General features: G+C 54.3%; 1 protein-coding gene and 1 long non-coding RNA gene across 2 annotated transcripts in view; one reads left to right on the forward strand and one right to left on the reverse strand.

Moving 5' to 3' along the window:
* Nucleotides 1-318, reverse strand: part of LOC132008520 (complement C1q tumor necrosis factor-related protein 4) — a 4,384-nt gene extending 4,066 nt beyond the window's left edge. The window contains exon 1 of the mRNA XM_059387164.1: nt 235-318. The gene's annotated coding sequence lies outside the window, so the exon portion shown is untranslated. The remainder of the gene's footprint in view (nt 1-234) is intronic.
* A 282-nt stretch (nt 319-600) lies between these two features.
* On the forward strand, nt 601-5,554 carry LOC132008525 (uncharacterized). The gene is made up of 3 exons (XR_009401654.1): nt 601-853; nt 2,483-2,557; nt 5,493-5,554. It is a non-coding gene; the product is annotated as an uncharacterized LOC132008525 (long non-coding RNA).
* The last annotated feature ends 23 nt before the right edge of the window (nt 5,555-5,577 follow it).

A 5,577-nucleotide genomic window follows, 5' to 3' on the forward strand; every position in this document is an offset into this window, starting at 1 on the left:
CCCCCCCCCCCCCGCGCCCCCCCCCCCCCCCCCCCCCCCCCGCCCGCCCCCCTGCCCCCCTGCCAACCTTCCTTCATCCATCCCTTCCGAGTGAAAACCCTTGAGCCTCTTTCATGAAAAAGCTCTCAGGTCCTGCTTTTCAGCGATCAAGGAACCCGATTACCCCGGCGCCTTCGCCCGCCCCCGCTTCCACACGGGAGAAAGCTTGGCTCCCCGCCCCGGAGCTGCCCTCACCTGGCTGAGGGCGGCGGGCGGGTCGGGTCCGCTCCGAGCCAGCGATCCGGCTCGGGGCTGCTGGGTCCGGACTCCGGGCTCCCGGCTCCGCGCGGGCGCTGGGGCTGCGCACTGACCGCCCGCGCTGCGGCGGGGCCGGGCCTGGTGGCGGCGGTGACGGCGGCGGGGCGCTGGGACCCTGGGACCCCGGGGCGGGCGCGAGGCAGCGAGGCGACAGGGAACGAGGACGGCTGAAGAGCAAGGCGAGCAGACCGGCGCGAGGAGCGGCAGGGGAGCCGCGGGAAGGGGGAGAGAGGAGGAGAAAGGAGAGGGAGGGGCGCGCCGAGGAAGGGGAGCCGCGCAGGGCCTAGGGGCACCGCACCGAGGAGGCCCCCGCGCAGGCTGCGCCGAGCCCTGGGCTCTTCCTCATCCGTGACCTCCCTGGAGCTTGAGGCTCTGGTTCCACAGAACACACATCATCAACCCAAGTTAGCAGACGGGGAAACTGAGGCCTGAGGCAGAGGACAAACTGGGGGTGGCTCAGGGCACTCTCTAGACCGGCCTCCTCCCCGGTTTGAGGAGAGGGGACTGCCGCAGAACACAGACTGGACAAGCCCCTGGGCGGCAAGGACAGTGGAAGGTGAGATTTTGGCTGGGACAGATGTCCAGGCTGAATGGCACTGGGGGAGGGGGTCTGAGGGAACGAAAGGATAAATGGGTCAATGTCACCAGTAAAGAAAGAGCTTGGAGTGACCTAGTTTCTCTTCCTTGCCTCCGAATCTGAAAATGCCCATAGATAGGAAGGAAGGAAGGAAGGAGGAAGACCAAGCCCCCAGACATCGGTGGGTCAGGCTGGACCCCCTGCGAAGGGGATGCAAAGGAAGGTCATCCTTGGGGCAGAATTGAGTTTTGGCTGACTAGGCTGCTTCCCCAGTGCCCACAAGAAAGGAGAAGGCACTGGGTGGGCTCGGAGGGCCCATTGCAGAGGGACACCACCGACACCTTGCCTGCCTGGGGTGAGGGTAGCAGGATCTAGCCAGACATCAGGACCAGGAACAGCTGTCTTCCCATCTCAGCACTCACCAGAGAACCCCCCCCCACCACCACCACCACCATTGGCCTCCTGGGTTTTGACTCCTGCAGCCATCTTGGACTCCCTCCTCAGGGCTGCTGTTCTCTCCCAACAGCTGTGGGGATATGCACCTTCCTGGCACTCAGTAGGTGTTGACTGAGTGGATGGCTCTAGAAGGGCCCTACTCTCAGCTGCCAGGAGCTGGTGCCCCCCGTCTCCCTCTGGTCGATTCATAAGGCCTGCGCTCTGGTCGTGGCTCTGCCACGGACCCTGTGTGTGGACCCAGAGAAGCCTGGCGCCCTGGGAAGCCGTCTGCCCTCTGGAGCTTTCCTTCTGGAACTCTCAAAAACTCATGTGACCCCAGTTAGTGGAAGCAGGTTAGTTCTCAGGAAGGCGTTGATAACGATGATGGGCTCATTAAGTTTTCTTCAGGGCGTTAGATGAAGGATGAATGCGTACTTGCCTCAACGGAAGGAAATGAACAGAGGCATTTCATGCTGGGCACTGGGGATATTTGGGGGCCTCGGGTGAAGTACCTGTCTAGCCCTGGTTAGATCACGACTGTGCCCTTCACCGGATTCAAAAGCTTGGGTCCGGAGCCTATGGGAAGGCGTGAGGCAAGGGAAGAGTGGGATGAACCACGCAGGGATGTGGCAGGAGGGCTGAGGAAGGCGGGATGCTGACTTGTGTCAGCCACAAGCCGGTTAGAACACTGGTCCTCTTCTGGACCAGAAGGGTGAGGCTGCCATCTTGAAAGTGCCTTTTGAAGTGTCATTCCAATGGTGGGAGGGCAGGGAGGAAGGCAAGGTTCTCTGGCAAGACCATTATATCCTGGTGGGGGCCTGGCTCAGGCTGAAAGCCATTTGATACTTTCCCTGGGTCCATAAAAAGTTCCACAGGAGCAGGCAGGGTCAGGGAGACAGGTGGCTGGGGCAGAGGACAGCAGGGTTTGTGTTAGGGGCCACTGGGAAAGAGATCTGGAGAAAGACGATGCCCTGAGCTGGTGGGTGACTAGGGCAGGCTGGAGTGGGGGACACGGGGGTGCCAGAATGGAAGGAGCAGGTGAAAAGAGCCCTGGGCTATGTTGTACTTCCTGCCTGCTCCCACTCTGTTGTGTATTGATTATAACGCAGTAACAATTTTAATGTTCTCCTTTTACTGAGTGTAGCAGATACTATTAGTGACCCCCACCCCCAGGTCGACCCGGAGGTCATTGGCTGACAGTTCCTGAATTTGCTTCCAGTCTCTCCCAGGACCTTCTTGGCTGGGAAAGTGAGTGTGCGGCAGGCTGCAAGTGGAGAATTAACACCCCTGGGGGAACCCGCAAACAAGCAGGGTCCAGAGTTCGTGGGTAAACCCTATGGGTTTCAGGCCCTCGGTGGGACAACTCCCGATTGTCATACACATTCTGGTCTAAGAGGCTCCAGTGTGAAGTTGAAGTCACCCATGGGAAAAACCCACTCTTCTCTGTTTGCTTTATTTGGTTTTCTCCCTTCCTTGTCTCACTTCCCTACTCCTTCACCCTGCTTCTTGGGATTAACTTTTAAGTAAACTACTTAAAAAATCTTTGTCTCGAAGTGTGCTTTAGGGGAACAATGAACAATACCTGTGTCTTAAACCGTGGTATGTGCTTTTCCACATCTGTTCCCTTATTTAATTTTCTTAACATCCCCTGAAGTACATACCATTAACCCAATTTTATGAATGAGGAATGAAGTGGTTATGTGCAGGGAGAGGAGGGATTGAAACCCAGGTGTGCTTAGCTCCAAAACCTGATCCTTAACCACTGTGTTCAGCAGCCTCCCTAATTCTCTGATCCTCTTTGGATCATATATTTTCATCTGTAAAACAAGGGATGGGCTCTTGAGTTTATTTTATTTATTTATTTTTAAAGATTTTATTTATTTATTTGTCAGAGAGAGAGCAAGTGAGAGCGAGCGCAGGCAGACAGAGTGGAAGACAGAGTCAGAGGGAGAAGCAGGCTCCCTGCGGAGCAAGGAGCCCGATGTGGGACTCGATCCCAGGACGCTGGGATCATGACCTGAGCCGAAGGCAGCTGCTTAACCAACTGAGCCACCCAGGCGTCCCTTTTTTTTTTTTTTTTTTTTTAAAGATTTTATGTGGGCTCTTGAGTTTAAAGGGAAGCAATGTACCCGGTTTCTCCTGGGGCTAGGCATGGCCAATGAGATGTGAACAGAAGCTACTGGGAGAGAAAGTGCTTGCAAGGGGCCAACTCAGCTAGAAAACCCTCTCTTTTGCTATCCCTTTTCTCTTCCCTCTTCCTGGAATGCATACATGAAGTCCGGAGCCCCATTTGCCAGCTTGGGCCAGGAAACACCAGTGAAGGGTTTTAAGGCACAGTCTTAAGGTAGGTGCCCAGGAAGGAGCTGAGATGAAAAAGATCTAGGAACCCTGCCCTCGAGGAGCTAATCATTTAGTGGGAGTGGCTGGATATGCATGGAAAGAACCCCAACAAGGTGAAAGAGATCAGCCTCCAGAGCTGAGCTGGTAAGTGCTAAGAGAGCTCAGGGAGGGAGAAATTCCACCAGCGGCGTGTGGGGTTGTATAGGTGTGTAGGGAAGATGTCACAGAGGGGGCTATTTCTTTTTCTTTTTTAATTTAGCTCTTTTACATTTTTTAAAGATTTGATTTATTTATTGGACAGAGAGAGATCACAAGTGGGCAGAGAGGCAGGCAGAGAGAAAGGGGAAGCAGGCTCCCTGCTGAGCAGAGAGCCCCATTTGGCGCTGGATCCCAGGATCCTGAGATCATGACCTGAGCTGAAGGCAGAGGCTTTAACCCACTGAGCCACCCAGGCGCCCCACATTTTTTTTAAAAAAAGTAAGCTCTACACTCAACATGGGGCTTGAGCTCACAACCCTGAGATCAAGAGTTGATGGTGTCCTGACTGAGACAGAGACAGAGAAGGCTATTTTTAATAAGGCAAGGATTTGGCAGTGAGGTGGAAGAGCAGGGGTGGGATCCCATCAAAGGTAAGAATATGAGCAAAGGTGTGAGGTGGCCTAGACAGGGCTTGGGGAGGAAACCTTCCATGACTCAACTCCAGGGGGGAAGGGTTTGTGATGGGAAGGTATGGCAGGTCAGGTGCATGCGCTTAGATGCCGAGCTCAGGATCTCAGACTATCCTGCAGCAGAGGGGACAGAGCTCCGAGCTGTATTTTAAGATTACTCTGGCTAAGAGATAGGGGACATAAGAAACGCCATCAGGGAGACCTACAAGAAGACAAAGTGTGCGGATGAATCTAAACTACACAGGGCTAGTCAGAAAGGAAAAGCAAGGGAGGAGACGACCCGGAGAGAGACTGAGAGAGTCCAAGAGTGACAGAGAGAGCACCCGTACAAGCTCACAATTTAATTAGCTTCCTGGCTTGCCAGTGGATTACGGGGGAATTAACAGAGCTCGGTGTCTAGGGACCTTGCTGGGAGTTGAGGGGAAGTTAATGAGAAAGACAACAACATGCCCCAGGGAGAAATGAAAGAGGAGGAAGTGTTAGCCCAGCAGAGATGCTGGCAGGAGAAACAGATGTCGGGGCTGCAGTCTCTGACTTCCCCAGAGATTTCAGCCCTCTGGGGGAACAAACATTTAGAGCTCCTGGGTGGGGGTTCTAGCCCCATTCCCCAGGGTTCCAGTTCCTCTGAGTGCCTGGTAAGTAAGTCTGGAATGGGAAAGTTGGGGGCACCTGTGAGGGCCAGGTTCCCAACTCTGCTGTTGTTGGGTCCCCAGTGTTGGGTCCCCCAATAATGGGTCCGTGATTAAAGGAGCGAGACTGATACAAAGCTAAGGTCAAGCAAAGCTTTATTTCTCTCCAAGCATCGAGAGTCAAACTGACTGGCCGGGCCCTCGCCTCTTACAGAGAGCGCGACCTCTCCCTGCCTCACAGACTAACTTTAATAGAGCAAAGGCCATGTGGTTGGGCCCGGCCACACACACGTGGCCAATGAGATTACAATTCACCCCATAGCAGCTATTTGAACTAGCCTATCACCTTGGTCAGAATTGGTGCCCAAAAGGTGGGGCCCACACTCCTTGGTAGCTAGGGAGACAGTATGCGAGCTTTACTGATTGAATATCTCCACCTGACCTGACCCACCCTTGTATTTGGGCTTTATTTACCTGGGACTGGTTTCCCGGACTTGCTTTTTTTTTTTTTTTAAGATTTTTTTTTTTTTTTTTTAATTTATTTAGTCAGAGAGAGAGAGCGAGAGCGAGCACAGGCAGACAGAGTGGCAGGCAGAGTCAGAGGGAGAAGCAGGCTCCCCGTGGAGCAAGG

Source organism: Mustela nigripes, unplaced genomic scaffold (assembly GCF_022355385.1).
Source record: "Mustela nigripes isolate SB6536 unplaced genomic scaffold, MUSNIG.SB6536 HiC_scaffold_148, whole genome shotgun sequence".
Taxonomy (NCBI): Eukaryota; Metazoa; Chordata; class Mammalia; order Carnivora; family Mustelidae; genus Mustela; species Mustela nigripes.